Consider the following 12,432-nt stretch of genomic DNA (forward strand, 5'->3'; position numbering starts at 1 on the left):
AATAGTGGGGGCAAGGATGGAGCAGACCCTTGCATAGTAAAACCCCGTAGACGTGAAAATATTGTTAGAGAAATGGTGTGATCCCAATTATCAAGTAGGTCACGAGTTTAATTTTATTTGCATAGTTTCATTAATTGTTATTGTTTGATGGCTCATATATTAATAACATATATATGATGTGTTCATAGGTTAGGGCTATGCTCAGCATATGAGAGAAATACGAGCATGGAATAAAACACCACATTGCACCGGCTCAAAGAGCGTCGCAAGGGTGTTACATGAGGAAGTATGTTTGTCATTTACTATATATATATATATATATATATATATATATATATGTCATCAAGAGTTTAATATATATACGAACATATGTTTATGCTATGGATTTTTGCAGGTAATTACTTTGGGCAGGGCTGGGCTCCTACGCGACCGAAGAAGACCTATAAAAGGAAAGACGGTAGTTTCCCAACTTTGGAGGCCGAGCAGAGAGTTGTATGCTACTTACACCTTGTTTGGAATTTTTATTTGTGTATTAACTTATTTAGGATTAACACTTATATAACGATGATCATGTGTAATGTAACATACAAGCATGGATAGAGGAGCTGCTGGAAATTGACCCCCGAAATAGGCAGATGGGCCCCAGGGGACGATTCATTGGGAACCGAACGACACATACGCCCAGGCACACGGCAATAAGCTTGAATATGCGGGTCGTGTTCGAGGGGCTAGTAAGAATATTCTACTTGTACGCGGCAACATCCACTCCTATTACATACCGTCCCAAGCATGGTCACAGAACCCTGGAAGCTCGATGGTCTCGCATGATAAACCTGAAAGAGCAATTGAAGCTGAAAGGGAGCAGCACAGGGCACAGATGGCTGCATAGAAGGAGCAGATGGATGTGATGTTGGCCCAACAGAGGGAGCAGATTACTACGGCAGTTGATGTGCAGATTACTAAGCAGATGGTTGCGCAGATCGTGGCGTATGAGGCTCGGGTTTGTGTGCTTGAGCACTCAAGACATGTGAGCTCCGAGCCAGAGGTGACTAATATTAGGGCTCCACACGACGCAGAGTCTCCAGCTCGTGTGATTGTGAGATCCTTAGCGAATAGCCAATCAGGTAACACTATATTCTTTGTTTCTCAGTAACATGATTATTTTCTGAGATAACTATCATTTTAATGGTTAGTAATTTTGTTTGATAAACACACTTTGTTTGATTATCATCTTTATGCGACATATGCATGTATATAACACAATTGAAACGTAATATGTGTAGAGGACGTAAGAGTAGAAGCTGAGGACAACGATCACACTGAAAGCCAACACTAGATCCTTGCTGGACAGAAGTCTCGTTGGTCAAGACATTATACTCGTCGCTCAGCAACCCCGTATGTATATATATGACTTAGTAAAAATGCAATATATAATAATTGAATACCATATATACTTAACTCAAAATACATTACGTTGTTGTTTTTGGTTGGTTTGGTGGTGGCTGCCGGTTGGAGCTTTGCATATTTAATCTTACCATATTTGTTGAAGCTGGTTGGGTTGGCTGCCTCATTTTCTTTTAATTCAATCCATTGAATAAACATACATATAGATGTATATGTATGTGTTATATATGTTGAAGTTGTTTATGTGACGTTCATTCGATTTGTTAAACATTAATATTGTTGAGTATGATGACTTTACTTTGACGTTGCTCATCGCTTATGACTTGATAAGATTCTATTATGTTAATTTACTGATTGATTGTCTATTTTATCATTTGCAAGTAGTGCGGAGAAATTAGGCGATCATGATGGCGTTCACTCGGATTTAGTTGGGTATATATGTATTTGGTTGGGTATATTTTGAGTCATGTATTCGCGAACAACTTAACTTGTATATTTTGTATGTTTTGTTGATGTATATATGATATATTTGTTTAGTAACAATGTTGATGTATAGAAATCGTTTTAATTAGTTGGTAGATTATTTGTGATAGTTTATAGTTTTTGAGTTAGTTGGTGGATTATTTGTAACTCGTATATCAAGTGCGCATGGAGAAATTATAAAAATTAAAATTTAAAAAAAAAAAAAAAAAAAACTACCAGATTTGGTGACGTGTCATAGTTGACACATCACCACTAGGGTAACGTGTCTGATATGACACGTCACTCCTCTAGTGACGTATCAATTTGACACGTCACCACAAGGTAACGTCTCAGTATGACACGTTACCAAAGATTTAGTAACCTTGTGGTGACGTGTCACCTTGTAGTGACATGTCAATTTAACACGTTACTAAATATTTGGTAACATGTTAACATGTGACATGTCACTACAAGGTGACGTGTTAAAATTAACATGTTACCATACATGTAGTAACGTGTCAAATTCTGACACGTTACCAAAGGGTAACGTGTCAAAACCTGACACGTTACTAAATCCCCAATGGTTACGACCAATTTTTTAAACCGCCAGACACGTTACTGTTGACACGTCACTACCCGTTAGTAACGTGTCAACAGCCTTGACACATTACCAACAATCCGTTACAAAAAAAATAAAATTCTTGTAGTGACTCCAAGGGACCTTTCCAACTCCAAGCCTTTGTGACTCAAATCAGGCAGGAAGCCCTAACGATCATCACTCCACCTCAAGCTTTTACGTATTTTTGAGCCCTTGCTTTTGTCTCCTGGAGTTCTAAGAAACAACATGTGGTGTGTCGCTCCAGCACTGAAGTAGAATACAAATCCATGGCCATCTCTACTACTGAGTTATTTTGGATACAGATGTTGTTCAAGGAACTTCGGTTTCCACTGTCATTTGCTCCTATTTTGTGGTATGACAGTGTCAGTGCCTTAGCCTTGGCCTCTAATCCAGTCTTCCATGCTCCACACCAAATATATTTGAAGTGGATTACCCCTTCATTCACGAAAGGGTACTCAATAGTGATATTATTGTCAACATCATCTCTACTTTGGACCAAATCGCTGATATTTTTACTAAAGGATTGCCTTATGCTCGGTTCACCACTCTTCAATCCAAGCTAATGGTGTTTCTCTCCCCATTAGCTTGTAGGGGATGTTGAGCTATCAACTCCTGATCAAGCTCCTGCTGTTGAGAATGTTGCAGCTCATCTTGCTGCAACTCTCATTTGAAATCCAATTGCTGCCCATCAATCAAATCATATCTTTCCAAACCAAGCTTCTGCCAATCAAGCTACCATGACAGCCATGCTATCAATCAATAATGGAAAAGGATCAACAAGATCAGCCAAATCAGCAAATCCTACCATATCACTAGACAACCTCAAAATGAAAGAATATGCAGCACTCAATCAAGTAGAAAAGGAAATCCAAATATTGAAGGAAACTTGTCAATCTTTGAAATAAGGAAAATTATTATTATTTGTAATTTCCTTGTATATACTGTCAAGATTATGCACCGAGAAAAAAACTTTCACTTGCTAGTCTATTTTGTTCAGAATCTGGATTGTCTTGATGAGATTCAAGCAAATAAGCACGTTCCAATCATATGTTAAGGTAGCAATGGAACTAACTCTCTTGGAAACCTCATTGTTTCACAAAAAGGAAAGGTGAAAAGTTTGAAAACGTTATTCATGCATGTGAAGGAAAACAATGCAAACCTCACACATCAAAGACAATGACCATGATGTCTTCTTGTTAAACTTCAAAAGTACTGTAACAGGAAAAATTGTTGTGTCTGTGTCAATTACAATCAAAATAGAAAGCAACAGAAATTGCTCCTCTCCCTTTAACCTTCTCAAATAATAATTTATGATCTGATACAACTAATTAAGATAAAATAAATAAATAAATAAAGCAGCTTCATCTTATACACTTATGTAGTGATCCCAACTTGTCCAGAACTTTACCTTTGGATAGTAGAGCTGCCAAAATATTAGTTGCTGGGCATATGCATGAAATTAAAAACCAATAATTTGTCTATATATAGCAGACTATATTATATTGTACTTAATTTTCCATATAAACCACCAAATCATTAATGTTGCATATAACAATTTTGATTTTTATTAAGCTAAGGGAAGTAATGGAGACAACCAAGATAGTAAAAAAGAAAAAGAAAAAAAGGTAGAACAAAGAAAGAAAAACTTGGTTGCTTTATCCTCATTGTAGGTTGAAGCTAAATCACCACGTATCTCAAAACTTTAAGTTACAAGGAATGGATGAATTTAATGATTTAATAAATATTCTAACATTCTACATCACGTGTGGCTGATCAAACTCTTCTCAACACGTGAAATATTTAACTAAAATAAAGTGAATTGTAGAGTCAGGTCCAAGTTCATAACCTATCTCCCTATGAGATTATAATTAATATTCTAACAAAGATTACCTCTGAAAATAGTTTATCGTGTGTTGTGTAAGCAAGTGGCTTTCCAGACAACAGCCAACGCTTGGATAAATTAATGAAAAATTAATGGAAATTATATCTCGGAAGTCTTTGGTTTAATTTTACCATGTGACATGCATGGATGCATAAGCATGAGCTTACTGTAAAGTGTTTTTTTTTTTTTTTTTTTTTTTTTAATGCCAAACAGTACTTATCTTTTGCTAATGCAATTTATAAAAGCAAAATGAAGATCCTCTGACGCCACTTCCACAAAGTAATTAATTGTGAAGAATAAGGAAAACATGTTCCAACCCTTAGGCATCAATAAAATTTCCAAAATAATAAATACATTTCATTAATTTGTCCAAAAAAGGTTGAGAACTCTTTGGATAAAATATATATAATGATCTTATGAATATATTGCATCATAAAAGAGAATAAAGAGCAAAGCACATAGCAAATGCAATGCACAATATATTGTTTTCGTATATATTGAGAAAAAAAGGAAGGAAGGAAGGAAGGCAGGAGGGTGCTTATCCGGATGAACAAGTGTTCCCAAGTATTACTCCATTAATATTTGCATGGGATTGATGTTAAGAATATTACAACTTTTATTAAAAAAAAAAACTTTTACAAACTCGATCAACTGGCAATCCGTAATTGATGAAAAAAAACTATCAATTAAATAGTACTCTTAATTATTTCACTAATTATGGATGGACTGTCATATTAATTTCTAAATGACTTTACAGTAAAAATTGTAATACCTCAAACATCTCTCTCTAAATATATATATAAGATGTACATGTGCAAGTGTGTGATCACGTATTTATGCTTTCAGGTAGTTATGAATTCTAAATTCATTAACTATATAAATATTTGTGATTGAGTTAATAAAAAAATTAAATTAATTATTTTCTTTGAGTTAAAACTTTTCGGATAAGTGGTGATCCGAGTAACATGATATCAAAGCAAAGATTCTGAATTCAATCTTCACCTTTCCTTTCAGTCAAATAGAACGATTCTTGTGGGGAGTGTTAAAACATATATAATATTAATTACGTAATTAAATTCATCATTTTCAATTAACTTAAACTTTTGATATTATAAAAATTGATATTGATCACCAAAACAGTATTATGGATACAAAAACTCCACTTCACACATCAATCGACTAAATTGTATGAAAATTGTAGTGGTTTAACATGATCAGATGTATTTTGTCTTGTAAAGGCCCTGATGATCAGCATGGATGATTTTGTCTTATATCAATCGTACTTATTATGAACCCTTTTTCTGAAAACATTTGTACACCCAAGTAGAAGAAAATGAGGTAGCTAGCTAGCTAGTAGATATTAAGATCAGACCATAAAGCAGGATCAGAGATAAATTTGTCATTTAATTGTGTATGTTTGTGCACGAATTGCCAAGTCCTGGCAAAAAGTACAACTATACGATTTTGCATGCCATATATATAATTAATTGTCTCCTTGGCTTTTATTTGAAAAAAAAAAAAAAGCTGTCTCCTATACGATTTGGGAATTTGTTTTACATTATATGCTTCTACACACTGCGCACAACTTCAAGACAAAAATTCACACAAAAGCAAAACACAAAGAGAGAGAGATTGTAGTTTTCAACATATCAAGAGGCGTGGTTGGTGCTGGGTGAGTTGAAAACGAAGAGTTGATATGGACTGGTGGATGTGGGCATGCATGTTCATGTCATATATATGTATGGATATGAGTTTATGTATGTGGACAACAAAATTAATAAGTAACTTTTGAGGGAAAAAATAAATAAAGGTATACTAACAACACAACAACAGAATCAATGAATTAGTAGTACTTGTAAATCAGAGAAAAATTGCTGAAAAAAATATGGAATTGGACTTGAAGAATACCTGGAATCCATTTGTTCTGATCTGAGACATTATATATATATATATATTCCCAAAGATGGCATGTATATATATATACATACATACATACATATATATACATATATGAAAAAGTCTCTTTGCATTGATTTCTTTGTTGGAAGTGAGTGATTGAAGCTGCAAGATGACCTGATGGAACCCCTTGAAAAAACTCTATGAAGATGATGTGGAAGGAGATTCAATTTTCTCAAAAACCCCTTAAAAATCTTATGATCCAAATATCTCCACACCCTATTTTGGAAATCTATATATATATATATATATATATATATATATATATACACACAAATTTGTTGGGTGGCAGCAAGATTGAGTAAAGAGTGATGGGGTTTTTACCAGATCATGCTGGCAGCTTCAACCTCTCAAACCAACAAAACCAAACATCTGATGAGATGGAAGAACCAAAGCCATGAATAGCAGTTTTAAGGAGGAGCCAGAAGAAGCTCCAATCTTGTGCATAAAATAAAGATTCACAGAAGGAGGCACGAGATATGCATGCTTTGTGGGGGTGGGGGCTGAAGCCTCGTGAATCCAACTATATATATAAATGCTTTATGCACAGCTCTCCATCTCCCTTTTGATCTACTGTGCCATTGATGGAGTATTTAATGGTGGGTTTCCTTCCCTTACAGCTACTGACAATGACCTATTCTCTCTCTTTCTCTCTCTCTCTCTGTCTCTCTGTGTGCAGGGCTTTCATATTTGCTTTCAACACTATAAATGAAAAAAAGAGGAATGAACAGGGGACCAGTTGGTCTTGTCAGGAAATTGACAATCTTTGCCCAACTCAAATTAGCTGTACATGTTTTGTTTTTCCTAGATGATTAACTAAGGATTAATGGTGGTAATACTTTTAATCTCAAAAGAATAGTTCAAAAATCAGTAACACTTGATCAAGTGTTTGTGTGGAACCCGAATGACATGCATAGTTAATAATTAATGAAAAGTGATTTTTCATTCCTTTTTCATTTTGCTTCTTTTGTTTTTGTGGTTAATTATATGCAATAAAAGGTTCTGCTATAGATGTACCTAAGATATAACCAAATAGATGTACCTAAAATGTAACCAAATTCATCTGTATATGCGTTAGAACAATTTTCGAATGGTCGAACTCGTGATAGAGCTTCTGCAAAATAGAGAAAGTAGTCTGGGAATTCATCAACCCCTCAGGGAACTAGAGACACTACTCCATCTTCTACTGAGTGAGAGAGAGAGAGATACGTTTATCTTTTGGAGAGAGCGTTCATTTTATAATGAGGTTTGGATGCTTTGACCAGAATAGGGCTGCCAAGCCCTGTGCTAATGAAGCGAAGGTCACTAGATTTAAATCTCCCTCCCCCTTCCCTTGTGTGGATATGTCAAAAAAAAAAAAAAGTGGGCCAAGTATTCAAGTTGCTAGGCCCAACGAGGCGGCCAAGTCCAACAACTTGGATCTCTACATTTCATTAATGAGATAGATTCATGAAATAACTGTTTGATACCTAGGTCAGTTTTTCTGATGAGTTATTATAAATCTTAAGAATATTTCTATTGTACACTTCAAATTTTACTTTTCTCTAAAAAATTTAAAAAATCCCACAAAAAATAATTCACTTAATAGACTCTCGACTCAATGTTAAATTTAACTCTTGTTAGTAACACTCTCTAAATATAAAGAGCTCAAAAGTAAAAGTTATTTATTTTTTAATGTTCTTTCTCTTTCATCTCAACTAAAGAAGATTTTTAATACAAAGAGTCTAAAAAACTTGATTTCATCAATGAAATAGAATATTTAGTGAAAATAGAGAAATATTTAGCAATTTTAATTGATATTTAGTGGTTTTAAAAAGTATCTAACTAAATCAACTAAAGTAAATTTTTATAGTTCAATTTTTTTTTTTACAAAAAAAAAAATAAAAAATTAAAGAGCTCATTGTGAATCAAGTAAAGTTGTACTCATCAATCAATAATATATATATATATATATATATATATATATATATAATTTTTGGAATATTTGCTTAATTATGTAATAGAAATGATTTACATCCTGTTGTCTGCATTATTAATTAAACTAATATTATGTCCCTCCACCTAAAGCAGCAGCTCATTAAGATACACTACCTTTTTTGGGGTGTAATTGCTTTAAATTTGTGTGCAACCTTTTCAAAAGCTTGGAAAAATGTTAGCCGAAAGAGTAGGTAATTAGTTAGGGTTTCTTCCGTTACAAAAAGCAGGTAGCTCAAAGGAGGCGGTCTCCATGTGCTTTTGTTGACCGCTCCGTCCCTACATGCACCTATACACAAACTCCAATGATACTCTTCCATTATTTTTTATAGGGTTTTCTTAAAAAATAAATAAATAATTTTCCTCTCTTTAACAAAATATTAAAATAACTGATCCACCATTTTTGTTAATTTTGAAAACTCTGATGTTGAGAGCTCGGAGGGGGTGGGGTTTCAGTGGTGAGTGGTAGACGTTGGGTTAGAATTAATGAAAAGGTTTATAGAATTTATTTGAACTAATGATACAGTATTTTTATTTACATTGTATTTTGTGTTTTTACTTAATATGTCAAATTTTTATTGAAGGTTGTAAAAATGAGTTTTACACAACATCTTCATAGAAAGGACTCTCTTTTTTTTTCTTTTTCTTTTTTTCTTTTTATTTAGAAAATGTTAGGATGGAGAGACCAACTATAATTATTTGGACGTGATCATAGTACATAACACCTACAGCTATATCTGCTAAGAATCAATGACGGGTGGGGCCTAGACAAAGAGAAACGGCAAGAATTTTTTCAAGTCCAGTTGAGTCATAACTTCACCCAACTTTACCAGAATATCAGTAAAATTCAAAATAATTAACACTAATCAGGCTAGCATGGAAATTTCCTTCATTAATTTTTATGGGGTTGTTGATACTGTTCCAATATTTACATGAATAGCCAGCTGGTTGGTGGAATCAGTTGACGCTGGCCTCCTTTTTGTCTTTTGCTTTGGGTGGTTCCTCTGTCTTTTTTGTTGACAAACAATAACATATGTAGACAAACCCTAATGGAAGGTAAAGGACCACAACTTTTTAAACATGTTTGATTAGTGGACAGGGTCACATGTTTTTTTGTAATTTAGCTCAAAGAGTTGAATTTTCAATTGATTAAGGTAGGTGTGGTGGTGGTTATGAATAAAGGAGTCCAGATTGATTAGTATTTTTCTTTTTTATTTTCCTGTATATTTGGCCCCACTTGTGTTTGATTACTTTCTTGTCTTCCCTTTGAGATAGGGTTTGCAGATGCCTTTTGTTTGTCCCAAATTATCTGTTTTTGTTCAAGGGTGGTGCAGATTCATTTAGGGGATTGCATTATCTTTAATTAGATTTTTTTCTTTTTTTTTTTAGCATTATCAATAGAGAAATGCTACGGTTTCTATGGGTGTTCTCATAATTTTAAGCGGATATTGTTTTTTATTTTTTATAAGGAACCGGTGGAGTAAGTTTTTTTCATTTTTTTTATAAAACAATATTCACATAGGATTAGGAAAACACCGGGAGAAATTGTATATATACTCTGATATTCTGAGTGAGAAATTTAGGACTACTCCAACTAGAAAGTTAATTCTAGTTCAAAATTTACTTTGAGTGTTAAATCGATTACCATTTATTTCAAAATGGTTCAAATTCTCTCTTAATAAGTTATGTAACACGTAAAATATTTAATTAAAATGGGAAGTGAATAACGAAACAATATTCAAACTCAAGACCTTTACTCTCGTACCATATTAAATCTTTACTTATCACAAAGACTTAAATTAACAGAAATAGATTATTTTAATCATTTAATTTTTATTCTACCATAAGAGATGCCATAGGATTTAGACTCACAATCATTTATTCTTGTTAAAATATTAATTAAATAATTAAATTTATTATTATTATTATTGTTATTATTATTAATTTAAGCCTTTGTAATAGAGTTGGGGTGACTTTAAAGAATAGTGCTACATGCCACACCCAGCGTGAGTGAACAACACTCAAGTCGGGTGAACAGTACATATAAATTTACTGTTTAAAAAAAAAATTATCTTTTCTTTTTAAATTCATATATACTGTTCACCGAATGTGAATACTGTTCACTCACGCGGAGTGTACTGTATATCATTACTAGATGTTAAAACACCATAATAAATTATCTCTTATGCCATTTTAAATGGATTATGAAAAATAGCCAAACTATAACTCAAACAAAATTTTAATAATAGATATAAAAATAATTTTCCTCATTTGTGAAGAATATTTTCGATTTTTCTAGCAAGTGAGAGAAGGAAAAAAAAATTATTATTTACTTGAATTGTACTTACTGCTTTGCTGGCTTACCTGCTACACTAAATAGTCAACTGTTTCTAATTAAAGCTAAAATTACTGTTGGGTCTTCCATATATTCCCCCTAAAAGTAAGTTTTTCTCCAGTTCATATCTGGGAAATTCGATTTCCAAGTTGATCCTTGGGGTGATGAAACTTTTGTGAAAGCAAATGGGAACAAGAGGGTGACAACTTGTACCACCATTTGCATGCTCTGGATTTGTCTCTCTTTCGGCCTTTGTTTTCATATGTATATTCATTGGAAAAAATGGGTGAATAGATTGACTTGTCTGCCTCTTTACATTGAACCAAAGCTCATGGAATCTTTTTCCATTTTGTGTAGTAAAAAGTAGGAGAAAATTCGTATATCTCTCAAATTAAAGTTTAAAAGCTTTCAATTTAGAGTATTAAACTTTAATTTTTTTGCAATGTTCTTTATTTATTGAGATTTTTCGTTAAATCTTGTCAAAGTTTCCAAAGTCCAAACTACCCCTATTATTATTATTTTTTTTTTTTTAATAAATTGCAAAGTTTCAGGCATAGTATTTTTGCAAATTCCGTTAAACCCCAACCTAACATCTAAATATTTGCAATTTTTTATTTTATTTTTTATAATAATAAAAAATGGTATTTAGGATTTTTTTTTTTTAGAAGATTTAATGGAAAATCATATTTAATAGAGGGGGACATTACAAAAAATAAAAAATTAAGAGTTTTTTTTTTTAACTTTAAGGGTAGTTTCAAAACCCGTAAAAATTCAACGGAATTTTGTGAAGTTTTTCCTAAAAGTATGAGCAGCTGAATATATATATATATGGCTGAAAATGTAGGCGGTTATTAATCGCTTGCTAACCGCTATAACTGCTAACTGCCATAACAGCTAACCGCATTTTTATATAATATATATTTATATGTTTTTATAATTATTATAATAATAATACTTATAACATGATCATTAAATTACAATTTTTTGAGATAATCACAATTTAAGTATTAATATATTATCACTATAATTTATATAATTATATCACGTAATGAATTGATCATTAAATCATATGATTATACAATAACAAATAATACATATATAATATGATATATATAATTCATAGTCATAAGTCATTGGTAAATTTTATGTTGCGTAGAAGGTGACCTACAAGGATTTTAGAAATTTTATTTGTATGTTGTGTTTAATTCATTGTTTAAAACATTGGTAAATGTTGAATCTTAACAAGTTATGAAATGCATTTAAGGACTTTTTCTTTTAAGTACAAGTAAATATAAAGTAATTTAAATTTGTGGTCAAATATTTTAGATTTTTCAATATAAGCTCTTTTTATACTAATTCGGCCCAATTTGATGTATATAGCAAATTTTGATGCTAAAAGGCCTGAAAAGGCAAAAAAAAAAGAGAAAAAACAATTAAAGTGAGCCGAAAAAAAGCCCAACTCTCAAAATTGGCCCAAAAGGCCCAACTTGTAAAAAGCGGTTAGTGGAGGCAGTTATTTATTTAATAACCCCTAACTGGCGGTTAACCTCCTAGTGATTAGCGATTTTAGCCACTAACCACTAACCGTAACCGTCTTTTCACTCATATATATATATATGATAAAAGCTATTGGTACCAAAATGATGTGAAGTTTATTCATTGGTACCCATATCATTTTTCTTTATTAATTTTTTTTTGTCATTTCTAGTGAATAAGCTCCACATCATCTTTTTATTCATCTCTTGAGTAAAAATTTAGTACCCTTAACATTTCTCTATCTAGAGACTATATATATATATA

This window comes from Corylus avellana, chromosome ca2 (genome assembly GCF_901000735.1).
Source record: "Corylus avellana chromosome ca2, CavTom2PMs-1.0".
In the NCBI taxonomy this organism is placed as follows: Eukaryota; Viridiplantae; Streptophyta; class Magnoliopsida; order Fagales; family Betulaceae; genus Corylus; species Corylus avellana.